Here is a 13,829-nt window from a genome sequence, read left to right on the forward strand (position 1 = left end):
AAGCGTTCCATTGGTCAACTGAAAGGCAGTGAAGAGGAGCTGCAGTTTTAGTAGAACAAGTGCCCAAACAACAAGCAGCAGTAAACTGTGTGCTAAAAACTGTGAACTTTAGATGTTAACACAAACCATTCACAAGAACTGTGAAAAGTGTTTATAATTGCCCTGCAGTATCCCTGATGGCGGCTGCCAGATGGCCATGTGTCTCCAGAGACCCTTACCAAGAAAATCTCCATATAAATATACCTACTGATTAAACAATTTGGCATGAGTATATTTGATATTGAACTCTGAACATAGTGCTGTAAAAATAGTGCATTGGCAGATGAAGTGAATAGGAGATGCTGCTCTTCTTCACTTCCAGATGCTCCAATAATGTGCTTCTTGCACAATAGAAAGGCAGACTATGCTATGTGTGGCCCCTGGTGTGCTCTCTGTCAGCCTGTGTCGAGGAGTGTGCTTCACTGGGCCTTTAGTTCCGCTCTGGAATTATAGTTTGCAAAGACATACTGCATTGTTTTCCTTGTAAGACTTTGCCATTAGCCTGCATGGTGCAAACTGGGTTCCTCCAGCCTCTAGGTTAGTCTGCCTGCACCTCCCAGTCCATAATGACAAGTAATTGTCATGTTGCCATCAGGTAGCCTCACCCTGTGGCAGGCAGGAGGTCTAAAAAAAAAACATAATAGCAGCAAGGACATGCTGAACTATTTTTCATGGGAGACATGATTCCCGTAGGGTTGTGCAAAATGTGGCTCTCCTGGCCTGCAGGAGTCTGCTTGCACCCTGATAGTAGCAGACATGTCAACTTGGAACTGTGGCAACCTGGAGGGTTTTGTGAAATTAGTGGATGTGGCTTATCAGAAGGGCTGGATGATGTCACTGAGGGCATGAGCCATTCTGACATCTTCGGCTGCCAACTGTGCATGCACACAGGTACATCTATGGCAGTTCTTTGCACATGTGCAAGTCTAACTAAGCTTAGGGAATTCCAAAAGGCGGGTGAATGTCCTATATTGACAGGAAGCTGCGGGTTGGAGGTCTGTAACCATGCAACTCAGGGTCATGCTGGGGTGTTTGAGGCCCATCGGCAGCTACCCCAGGGGCCCCCACACCCCCCTCTAGGGCTTCCGCCAAGTGGGAAGGCTCAAAAGGGCCAGGGTTTTTTCCAGCATTCCCTGGCCCAGTCCAACCCTGACATAACTCATGGGAAACCCTACATTTATGTAGTACAGATATCTGGAAACCCGGTATCCAGAAAGCTCCACATTATGAGAAGGCCGTCTCCCATAGACCCCATTTTATCCAAATCTAATTTTTAAAAAAGATTTTCTTTTTCTCTATGTAAATAAGACGGTACCTTGTGCTTGATCTAAGCCAAGATATAATTAATCCTTATTGGAAGCAAAAACAGCTTATTGAGTTTATTTAATGTTTAATTTATTTCTTTGTAGACATACGGTACGAAGATCCAAATGATGGAAAGATCCCTTATACAGAAATTCCCCCAGGTCCCGAGCATTCTGGATAACAGGTCCCATACCGGTACTTGATCCAAACTAAGATAAAATGAATCCTTATTGGAAGCAAAGCCAGCCTATTCAGTTTTTTTAATGTGTACATGATTTTCTAATAGATATAAGATATGAAGATCCAAATTAGGGAAAGATCCCTTATCCGGAGAAGCTCAAGTCCCAAGCATTCTGGATAACAGGTCCCATACCTGTGTTAACATTCAAGGTGCAGGCAATGTCAAGCAGGGGCAGAAGGGCTGCAGTACAACATATGTGTTATATTTATAAATACCTTGTACTACAAACAATAAAAGCATAGAGGTAAATGTGTGTTAGGCAAGAGATGACAGCAGAGAGGAATACAACACACCAGTGAAATGCATTGTGGGATATGTGGTTTCTGTAAGCCCTAGGTGAATTTGTTACATTTGGTAACACTGAGTTTTGATCCCTCCTCCCCTGCTCATATTTGCCATGATGCAGAAAGAAAGGAGAGCTGTGTTGCTGTTGTATTTCATCCTATAAAACAGGTATTTATTCCTCTAAAAGAATAATTGCTATGCAAAGCAAGGTTGCCCGTTTGGCGGTTTTATAGCCAAATTGGGCTTTTTAAAAAAATAATTGGTGGGTTTTAAAAGTCCAAACGGATTTGGGCTAGTTTTGGAAGTTGCCACGGGTTTGGACTTTTAAAAGCCTAATTTTTTAATGCAAATTGAGTTTGAGTGATGCTGTCTGGGCCTGCCCCACTGCCCCAGCTCCCATTTCGCTGTGCTGGATTAATTGTTGCTGCTGGTGGAATCTGACTGAGAAAAACCCACTAATTCTACTAACCTCCCAGAAGCCCGGCTGTGGTTTCAACTTTCTGTGTCTCTGTGAATGTGTAATCTGTATAAGGTATGGGAAATTGAACTAGGGCTAGTTTTGGGCTTCTTTTAAAATGGCTTTTGGCTACTTTTTGGCTAGTTTTTTAAAGTCTTTGGCTGGTTTTGAAATGTAAACCTGGCAACCCTGATGCCAAGATCTATTAGCGGTGCTTGTGTTGCATAAGACAAATAGATTTAGGTGTGGAGGGTGGACATTCTCTATAAAAAAAATAGCTTTTACCTGGGACTACTATGGCACGACAACAAACTGGACACCCTGGGCCCATTCACACAGTAATTAGATCCAATTAGTGCCAAATTATATAGGGGTTTTATAGGCCCACAGTGAAGATAAATATGGGCTGGTGATATTTCTCCCTGGCCAGGGCACACTAGATCTTCTGTTATTCTGCTAAACCAGTCTGACTGTAAATAATTCACAAACCACAGAAAATAAAATATAGAGAGAATTGCAAGTTAAATTGTACTGTCGTCATCCTCTACTTTATTATTTATATTTGTGTGTATTTTTAGCCTTTTTTCTGCTGTTGGCACAGTGGTGATCTCTGCAACCAGGAGACTGTCCATGTGCTCCCTGGATTTGTGTGAGTATTCCCTCATAATCCAAAAACACAACAGTAAAATAAAAATTCTGGTGTAACGTGTGTTTGCGTCTGCCATGGAAATTACATTGATGTACGTGTGTCTTTTTTCAACCTTACTTACTATGTTACATTGACAGCTCCTAATTTCCCTAAATGATTAGTTTCCTTTAACGATTAAACAATTTAGTCACAAAATAAGAATTAATAGTCATTCTTGTGCTGCCCAGTCTTTCATTTACACTGCTATCTTCTTGCTAAAACTTGCTAAACAAAAAGTACACTGAAAGCTGGGTGACGTTTTGCCTATAATATTATGTACATACTATGTATATTATTATGTAATATTTCCCTCACCTCATCTGTGGTTTGCAAGACCAAATGCTAAAACCTTCACTCTGCACAGGTGATCACACTATCATTCACTAACCAGGGACATATGCCCTACGACCAGTTGAGGGAGCTTTTTAAAAACCACACATTATAGAGCAGCGCCCTTCAGTGACTGTTTACCTTTGAGAAAACGCTTAGTGTGATGTAGAGAGTGATATTCTGAGAAAATTCGCATTCGGTTGTCATTTTTTATTACATGTGTTTTTTTAATCTCTTTATTCAGCAGCTCTCCAGTTTGCAGTTTCAGCAATGTGGTTGCTAGAGTCCAAATAACCTAGCAACCATGCACTAATTTCAATAAGAGACGGGGCCCCATTTGAAAACTGGAGAGAGTCGGAAGAAAAAAACAAATAACTAAAAAAAAAAGAAAAATAAATAATGAAGACCAACGGAAAAGTTGCTTAGAATTGGCTGCTGTATAACAAACTAAAATTTTAAGATAACTTTTAGTATGTTATAGAATGGCCAAATCTAAGCAACTTTTCACTTGGTTTTCATTAGTTATTTGCAGTGTCGGACTGGGGGAAAAACCCGGTGGGCCCGACCCTTATTGGGCCCCTGCCAGGCCAGTCCCGATCGTATTTGCCAAGAAAGGTTTTTTATGCGCCGCGAAGCGCCATCTGCGCGTGGCACCTTTCACTAAGGAGCGTCGCGTCATAATGTGGGGGTTGGAGGGGGCCCTGGACAGTAGTCCCGGTGGGCCCCGGGCCCCCCAGTCCGACCCTGGTTATTTGTTATGGTTTTTTAACCATTTGTCTTTTACTTCTGACTCTTTGCAGTTTTCAAATGGGGGTCACTGACCCTGTCTAAAAACAAGGCTACAACATTACTGTTATTACTATTTTTTATTACCAATCGTACTGTTCAGGGCCTCTCCTATTCATATTCCAGTCTCTTATTCCAATCAATGCATGGTTGTTAGAGACATTTGGACCGTAGCAAACAGATTGCTGAAACTGCAAACTGGGGAGCTGCTGAATAAAAAGCTAAATAAGTCAAAAATGACAAATAATAAAAAATAAAATCCATCTCTTCCTCCTTTTAAACTGAGCCTCACACCTTAGCAACCCAAGTTATTTTAGGTTTCACTCTCGTCTAATTGCAAACTGGCATCATGATTTTTGGCAAAAAAAAAACAAAACAAATATACAAATTTATGTCACATGGTTAATGGGCACAAAATGCAATTAACCTTGTCTGTGCATGGCAATAACTCATTGTGACGTTAAACGGATGGGTCCCATTTAAATTAACTTTTTAGTATATTATTGAATTTTTAATTCTAAGCAACTTTTCAGTTGGCCTTTTTTTATAGTTTTTGAATTAATTGCCTTCTTCTGACTCTTTTCAGATTTCAGATGGGGGTCAAATGTATTGTTATTGCTACTTTATTACTCATTTTTGCTATTCAGGCCCTCTCCTATTCATATGCCAGTCTCTTATTAAAATCAGTGCATGGTTGCTAGGGTAATTTCGAGCCTTGCAACCACATTGCTGAAATTTCAAACTGGAGAGCTGTTGAATAAAAAGCTAAAAAACTCAAAAACTATAAAGAAAATGAAAACCAATTGCAAATTGTCTCAGAATATCACTATCTACATCATACTAAAAGTTAATATAAAAGGAGAAAAGTCTGTGATCCCAGGAGATCATTAGACAGTAGAATACATGAGGATGAGGAGATTGACATTTGGAAATGAGACTGTATGGAGTAGTCGTAGTCCTAGCGTCATTTGAAATCAACAGTCTAACAAAGAAGGAGGTTATCAATATTCACAAAGGGAACTATGTGACCCTGGAGTTGTAATGGTGCAAAAACACTACCCCCTTAATAGTCATTTAAAAAGCACTTGCTACTGTGAGCTCAAATCCCTTCCATTCCTTTTATGGGCTTTTGCACACAAGAATCATTTTTAGCATAGAGAAAGAAAATATAATTCTCTGCAATGTTGTAATTTTGTACATTTTAGGACCTCGCCTAGTCATGCGGTTGCTAAGGTTATTTGGACCCTAGCAACTGGATTGCTGAAATTGCAAACTGGAGAGCTGCCAAATAAAAAGCCACAGATAATAAAACATGAAAACCAATTGTAAATTGTTTCAGAATATCACACTCTACATCAAATTAAAAGCTAATTTTAAGGTGAACAACCCCTTTAGGTGGGATAACCCACAGACTGAAGTTCACCCTAAACACTGCCTGACCCCATTTTTCATTCATTTTTTAATTCATATTTAGTCTCTTCTCTCTACATTTTCTTTTTTTTATCCACTCATGTTCACCTCCTCCTTTCTCTCCCATTGTGTTTTCTTTCTGGTATGCCATTATCCTTTGCCTTTTCTTAGTTTTCTGCCCTTTTACTATTCCGTGTTTTCTTTCTTTCCCAAACTACAGCCTTCCTCTGCTTCCCTAGTCTCTTGCACCTTTCCAATTTCTTATATGACCCCACTCAAGCCATTTGCTTCTTTTCTTTGCTGTATAAAACTATTCAGCTAGTGTTACACAGTGCTACACTTCCTTCCCCTCCCATTTTAGTGAACACCTACAAGCATGACATTGGCCTGTTCAAGTGAATCCCTCTCTCCCTCTCTAACATGATATTCCTAACTTTGTGTCTGTCTTGCACTTGCAGTGACCCACCTTTGCCTAGTATTACCGCATTAGACGTATGGGTCACCCAGAACTAAGTGCCAGATGTCCAACTTTTATGTTGCAGTTATTATTTTTTAAAAAGTGACACTTGAGAAAGGGCTGTATGGGCCCAAAACATGTTGTGTCTCAGAGACTGGAATAAATAATTATAAGCAGTTTATCCTGCATTTTGAGTCCTCTCCTCTTACTCTCTATAAGATTAATATTGAGGAATTCTGTGGTACAAATAGTTTTAATTATTCTATACTAGTAGGGATGGGCCTTGTTTCGCTGTAGAAATGATGCCCATAGACTTGTATGGCGGCGTGCGTCAAAAAAAAAAAAAGACGCGCTTCAAAAAAAATTCGCCGCACGGCAACATTTTTTTGACCCCCATAGACTTTAATGGGCGTTGGCGACAGTTCGCCGGCGCCAAATTTTTGGCGAAACTAAACGCCTCAGATTCGCCCATCTCTATATAAAGGCAGTGTAGCTGTGAAAAATATATTTTGCAAAAATATTAATCCACTTTCCTCATACTCAATATGGCAGTGGTATTGTGAAATATGGACCATATCCCAGTGAACTGAAATACATTCAAAAATGTCTTGAGATTGTTTTATAAAGGTTTTTTTCTTGTTTTCCTCCAGATTTTTGCTGTGTGTATGTGCCAGCGAGTGCACTGAGCATACAGCCTTCAAGCTATGAAGTGGAATGGTGGGAAGGTCCCAGTAATAACCATTATAAACACAATATTTAGCCCATTAACCCAGTGTGAGAATGCGTGGTGGAGAATCCATACCTGCAGGAGGACTGCTGTGTTTAACTCACAGGTACAAACGTGCTGGGCAGTGTAAGGAATAAGAATTGCAAATGCCATGTAAGGCAGGTTTTATTATAAAACTTGAATTCTCCCATTAATTTTTCAGTGTTTCTTCATTGCTTATATGTTCCATTCTCACATCCCCCCCCATGTTACCGCTGTCAGATGTGACCAATACCCAGAAAAGAAACACAAACACCATGACTTTGGGGTTAATCTGTGAAAGACACAGCTTTATTAATGATAATATAAATTGCGCTTTTTGATCCAGAGGAAGGCAAAAAAAAACCTCTGTGAAGCTTGTGTGAATTTGCTTCAATAGAGGGAAAAATTCCTTCCTGACTCCTTAACGGCAATCGGACTTGCTCCCAGGATCAATGCGCCATATTGAATTAACGGAAGCAGGGTGAAGGAGGGAAATAGAATGGGATATGGCAGAATACACACAGGTGCTGTTAAGCTCCTAGCTGCATTCCATTGTATTTTATTTGACTCCAGGCAGTCTGCAGACCCCGGCATCTGCAGTCTGAGGAATGGAGTGAAAAGGAATGCAGGGTCGTCCGTGTGACTTAAGGGTACTCCTGTGTACTTAACCATATTTTGGATGACAGAGTAGGCAGTTCTGGGGCAGAAGAAAAGAAATGTGGGCTTGTTAAACTGTGGGGGGGGGGATGAAAGGGGAGGTACTAGCTTAAGCAAGGAAAGCAGGGTGAGGGAAATGGGTTTAGGGGTGCTTCTGTGTATTAATCCATATTGATGGAAGGAGAGGAACTGTTTGAGAAACTGTGGTGGATGGAATGGGAGGTTGGGCTGGCTGAACTGTGGTCGATGTAACGGAAGGTAAAGCTTCAAGGGAGGCAGGGTAAGAGGAATATGGCAGAATACATTTGTGCACCTTTATACCACAAGGTGAATTCTGCATTCCATTCTATTTCATTGGACCATAGGCAGCCTGCAAAACCCGGCTTTTGCAGTCTGAGGGATGGAATAAAAAGGAATGCAGATTCTACTGAGTGGCTTAAGTGTGCTTCTGTGTATTAAACCATATTTTGAAAGGAAGGGGTAGCACCACTGGTGGAACTGCGGTAGCTGCAATGGGAGGCACCACTGGTGGAACTGCTATGGATGCAAGGGGCAGCACCCCTGAGTGGTGAAAAGTAGGTAAGGCTTTACTGGTGGAATAAAGAGAGATAGAGGCACCATGCATGAGATTGGGGTGGATGGAAGAGGATGATCTGATGATGGATTTGTACTTACAGCTTAGACAGTGGTACAGCGATATTAGTTACCAACAAAGTAAAGTACGCATCTTGATGGAGTGAATAGTACAGCCAAGTGGTGAAAGATGTTAGTGATGTGGCTAGATGGAAATGATGTTAATAGAAGATGAAAGTTGGAGTGGATAGTACAAGATGGAAAAGGTAGTAGTCCAAGATAAAGGTGCCAGTAAGATAACACCAAGAAGAGATGTTTGGGCAGATGATGGTGAGTTGAAAGAGACAACTGATGTTTAGCTGATGGTTTCACTGCTCACATAAAAATGTGTTGTCCAGCGATGTCACTTATGCCTGCCATCCGGGACTTTGATAGGAAAAATCCTGAACGATGTAGTTTCCTAACGGGACTCGCTCCTGTAAGAATTGCAGGGTGGTTATTCTGCAGTCCTTAAAGTCCTCAGCCGATTGCTGCAAGAGAGAAAATAAGGGAAAATTAATACTATACAACTATCATTTATATTGTAACTATAGTGTTAGGGTAACTATTTTGTCTTTTCTTTTTAGTTAAAGCCTTATGAGAAGCCCCAGTAAAAATTGTAGTTTTATTTATTTTGTTGCTAGGGTCACCTTTAACCTAAGATCCAGTTATTGGTTTGACTGACAGATTGGAAATGAATAGTGAAGATAAGTAATGAAAAGTACTATAAGTGGTAGCCTCATAGGGCAACAGCCTATTGGTACCAGAGTTCAGTGTCCCCCAACAACCAGATAACATTTTAAATTTGAAGTTAAAAACGGGCAGAATTAAAAAGCATACTTCAAAACCTATATCGAAATGAAGATCAAAGGTGCCAAGAATTGTCCATTATAGGACACACTTAAATCTTACATGCTTTTAAATGGAATTAAAAGTTGTAAAGAAAGAAAATAGAACACCTTACACGTTATTTGTACGGCGGCCTTGTGAAAGCTATCAACTAGCAATTAGGCAGGTTATTTATAGACTTAAATGGCTGAACTTGATTGACGTGTTTTATTTTTTAACCTGACTTACTACTTCTACTATGAAAGTAATATTTGTTTCCCAGTTTTCCCTCAGAGTCGAACCGCAACAGGCATCCCCACTAAGAAAGTTCAAGGATACATTTCTACTTGAGAAGACACACTGAGTGAGTAGTAATGATGGTTGCATAATAATTAAGGGGATTCCTATCCAATGTACTTGTACTTACAGCTTCTGGCTGGAACGGTGGTGGAACTCTTTGGTTTTCCAGATCTTCCCAATCAATGGACTCGTAAAATGGATCTTCTCGAATATTTCCATTGATCCCAAGGCGATTACAGGCCTTCTTCATCAGAAGCTAAAAACATAAAGGGCAATTTGCCATCATAAATTTGTAATTCTATCAAATATTATGTGTGTGTAACTGGTATCCAGATTATCTAGAGATCACACTGACATGTCTAACAAAGTGTGTTAAATATAATTCCTCCAATTGCTTGCCCAGTTCAAGTACTATTGGAATTCTCCTCTCTTCGCCTCCCATACAGGATATTTATCAATAATCCGCTCATTTTAACCATTCCCACAATAATATCCTTGTTACTTTGGTTCTGTTATCATACCCTTCTCTGTAGTTTAAGATATTATATATAACCCTGTCTGTTTAAAGTACCCAGTAGCTCCTGCAGGATATATACAATTTACAGAATCTCTTGATAAATGAGGCATGTGTTATAATAACTGTTTCAAAACCAAATCATGAGGGTACATTGGGACATCAGCATAAGGAATGTCCAAAAAACTACCAGAGCCTACCTTATGCAGGAGACGGGACAATTTATTGCTGAGCCAAACTGGGTAGGAGGGTTGATCCCGGAGGATAGATCTTTTCACCTCATCCAGACTATTTCCTTTGTGGAATGGGAGCTGACCAGTAGCCATTTCGTACAGGGTGATGCCAAAAGACCACCAGTCTGCAGCTGCATTATACTCCTGGTCTCTTATCACCTTGAAACACAGAGAATATTAGTTACCAACCTGCCAAATGCTCTTAGTACAGTTCTCTTATATCAAGCTGATTTCTCTTTTTATCCTTGCACAAAACATCTATATCCCTGTAAATTACTTTGAGACACAAAAAGAAACCCTAAATTCATAAAGCCATTAAAGGACAAAGGTAATATTTGTATACGTTACTTTGCAAATGTTATAAAAAATATCATTGCTAGGTTTAAAAAATATGCCCCCCAAAATATGCCCCCTCTGAAACTGGGCTTTATATTCATTTTCTTTGAACAGTAAAAATAATAGATACAACATTTCAACAAAATTTCTGTCTTTTATTACAATGAAAGGGGAACTGCAATACTTGCCTGCAGCCAGAGGCTGGTTCTCAATTCCCAGAATATATGAGGCATCATCTGACTGACCCTGTATTATCATTTATAGATTGCACATAGCCCCTCAGAAATTCTGCATTTGCCCTGAACGATACCTTGTAAATGAACTGATCTGTGTTTCTCACCTCTGGAGCCATGTATGCAAGACTCCCAATTCTGCCGCTGATGGTGTCATTGCCAAACACTTTTTCTGCTGCCAAGCCAAAGTCCACGATCTTAATTTGACCTTCACTGCTCAGCATGATGTTGTCTGGTTTGATGTCGCTGCAAGGTAAAGGTTAGTACTCAATGTGTGGGTAATAGGATTTTTTGGAGCACAGGCCCCATATCAGCAGGAGGAATAGATCCATTGCTAGATACAATATTACATTCATATGTTTATAGAAAACACAAAATAACCATATAGTAATAAGTCAAATCAACGGGACTTGCTGTATTTTTCTTTTTCCTTGACGTTTAGCTAGTCATCCAACGGGCTTTCTTAATTCAGAAATAATTTAGAAAGAAAATCGAATGGCTAGTGAAATGTCTTCAAGGAAAAGCAAAATACAGCAAAAGTTCAGTTGATTTAACTTATTACAATAGATATACCATGACCTGGATGAATGAAAACCTTCACAGACACAAAAGGTCCATAATTTTACTTACCGATGAATGATGCCACAGGTATGTAGATATTGCAGTCCACAAATCATCTCTGCCGAGTAGAAGCTTTTAAAAATAGAATATTTTGTTATAATGAAAGCAAATGGCTCACATACGGAGCGCAGACCAATTCATGCCGAAGACGCCTGTTGTAATATCAATGCAGCTTTATTTCTGCATACAATGTGATACAAACAGTGGGTGTGTAGACAGTCCTATGCGTTTTGTGCCCCTTTACCAGGCACTTCCTCGGGGGACCAATATTTTGTTATCCCCATACTAAGTAGCTACAATAAAATTAGTCTAAATTTGGAAAAGTTAGTATTTTATTCTTCAGCTGAATTACATCCCCAACAAAAGCAATATTTCCCAAATATTCTGTATCAGGAACATCCTTTTCTTTTCTCTATTGCTGAAGAAAACCACTGCTATACAATGTACTGTATGATAATAAGCAATATTACACAACATATGCTAATTCTGTGTTTCCAGTGCCTGCTGTAATTTCTGCATCAATCATGTTAATTTATTGAGAACACTTGGATCAAAATGAGACAAAGTGCTATTAGTAGCTGCTATCGTTTATACCAACTAAAGTCACATATGCCTTAGGGCTCACTGTAACTGCTACAATTGTCATGGATAATGCAACAGAAATGCAACATTCCTTCTGCTGCTAAACCAAAGTCCACAATCTTCACATGTCCTTCCTTGTATGTGAGAGATTAAATAAATTATCCAGTACTTACTCAATTCTATCTATGACTATTAAAGCCACTAATGAGCAGGTGGCATTCTGGTGTATGGGAAAGGCGCTACCTATGGTGCATCAGCTGAGTGAGTATCTCATGAGAGATCACATTCTTCTTGCTGTGCAGATGTGCCATAGGGAGCGCACACACCTTATATTATGATGGAATGTGGCTTCTAGACATTTAGTTATGGGCAGATAAAACCCTCCTCTGTATCTAAAACCCGTTATCCTATATGAATATATGAGGCAATTTTGCATGTCAATTTTAAAGGGTTTATTTACCTTTAAACTATCTTTTAGTATGATGTAGTGAGTGATATTTGCATTTGGTTTTGATTTTATATTATTTGTAGTTTTTTAGTAATTTCGTTTTTTTTCAGCAGCTCTCTAGTTTGCAATTTCAGCACTCTGGTTGCTAGTGTACAAATTACCCTAACAACCATGCACTGATTTAAATAAGAGACTGGAATATGAATACTTGAGGGCCTGAATAGAAAAATGAGTAATAAAAAGTAGCAATAACAATAAATTTGTAGACTTACAAAACATTAGTTTTTTAGATTGGGCTAATGACCCCCATTTGAAACTGGATAGAGTCAGAAGAAGAGTCAGTTTTTTTCAATAAATAATCAATTCAAAAGTTGCTTAGAAAAGGCCATTCAATAACAAATTAAAAGTAAATTTAAAGGTGACCCACCCTTTCAGTATTTTTTCCTCTACTTTAACTGTACCTGTTCTTTCTTCCTCTGACATAAAATACTCACATCAGTTTTCTCATTTTCAGGTGTTTCCTCTTTCTGATCTCCATCATGAGACTTCCTCCACTTGCATACTCCATCGTGAAGAAGGCGTGGGTCTGGTTATAGAGACAAAGGAGGAGATAATGAGCTACAGGAACAGGTAGCAGTGTATGTTTCTAAAAAATGGCAGCAGAACATGTGAAGCTTCATGGCCTGCGGCATTTTGCCCTGCTGAGAAGCACCACAACCTGTCTGCTGTACAGTAAGGCATTTTAAATGACATGATAAGGGCCTATGACATGTTTGTTGAGATGCATCAATTAAAGGATGAGACGTGTAGAACAAACATCGCCTAGAATACAGATCATTAGTTAAATGAATTGGGGTTTGTTACCTGGGTTTGAAAGGCTGCGTAGGCATGGCACAGATATGGATGCCCCGCAGCAACCCTGAGCACTCGCGCCTCCCGAACGATGATCTCCATGTTCTCCTTCTGTGGCTTCTTCAGGATGCTCTTTATGGCCACAAGTTGTTTGGTGGTGGCTGTGGAAGCCAACGCCACCTGAGAAAAGCATTGAAATAAGAAAAGGTTAGAAGTTTTAATTGGGGACATTTCTGCAGTGTGTCACTGTGACGGAATTAACTAAAGTACAGGTATGTCACCTGTTATTCAGAATGTTTGGGACCTGGGGGTTTCTGTATAATGGATCTTTACATAATTTGGATCTTCCTACCTTAAGTCTACTAGAAAATCATGTAAACATTAAATAAACCCGATAGGCTGGTTTTGCTTCCAATAAGGATTAATTATATCTTAGTTGGGATCAAGTACAAGCTACTGTTTTATTATATCAGAGAAAAAGGAAATAATTTTTATTGTTTTAATTATTTGGATAAAATGGAGTCTATGGGAAATGGCCTTTCTGTAATTGCGTTTTCTGGATAATGGGCTTCCGGATAATGGATCCAAACAAGGAAAAGTTGTGCTCACCACTAATTTTTAAAACCATTAGGCGGGGGTGCAATGAGGCTGTGACCACAAAATACATATAGACAAATACAAGAGGTCCTCTGCACTCAATCCATTATCAATATATTTAAGACATTCCCGGATAACGGATCCCATACCTGTATCACTATAAGAATGGGACGTAAAATAATCAGTTTATTCCCACTAGCAACATTGCAGGGCACATTTGAAACAATTGTTTAATTATTTTGACTTGATTTTAATGTAGTTTTGTTGGCC

At 39.4% G+C, this 13,829-nt stretch overlaps 1 long non-coding RNA gene across 1 annotated transcript; it reads left to right on the forward strand.

The window, feature by feature from the left end:
• Positions 1-1,648: 1,648 nt before the first annotated feature.
• Positions 1,649-13,314, forward strand: LOC108704326. Its single transcript, XR_005964149.1, has 5 exons — positions 1,649-2,976; positions 6,649-6,831; positions 9,127-9,207; positions 10,491-10,718; positions 12,625-13,314. It is a non-coding gene; the product is annotated as an uncharacterized LOC108704326 (long non-coding RNA).
• Positions 13,315-13,829: the final 515 nt, after the last annotated feature.

The sequence above is a fragment of the Xenopus laevis genome, chromosome 9_10L, assembly GCF_017654675.1.
Source record: "Xenopus laevis strain J_2021 chromosome 9_10L, Xenopus_laevis_v10.1, whole genome shotgun sequence".
Lineage (NCBI taxonomy): Eukaryota > Metazoa > Chordata > Amphibia > Anura > Pipidae > Xenopus > Xenopus laevis.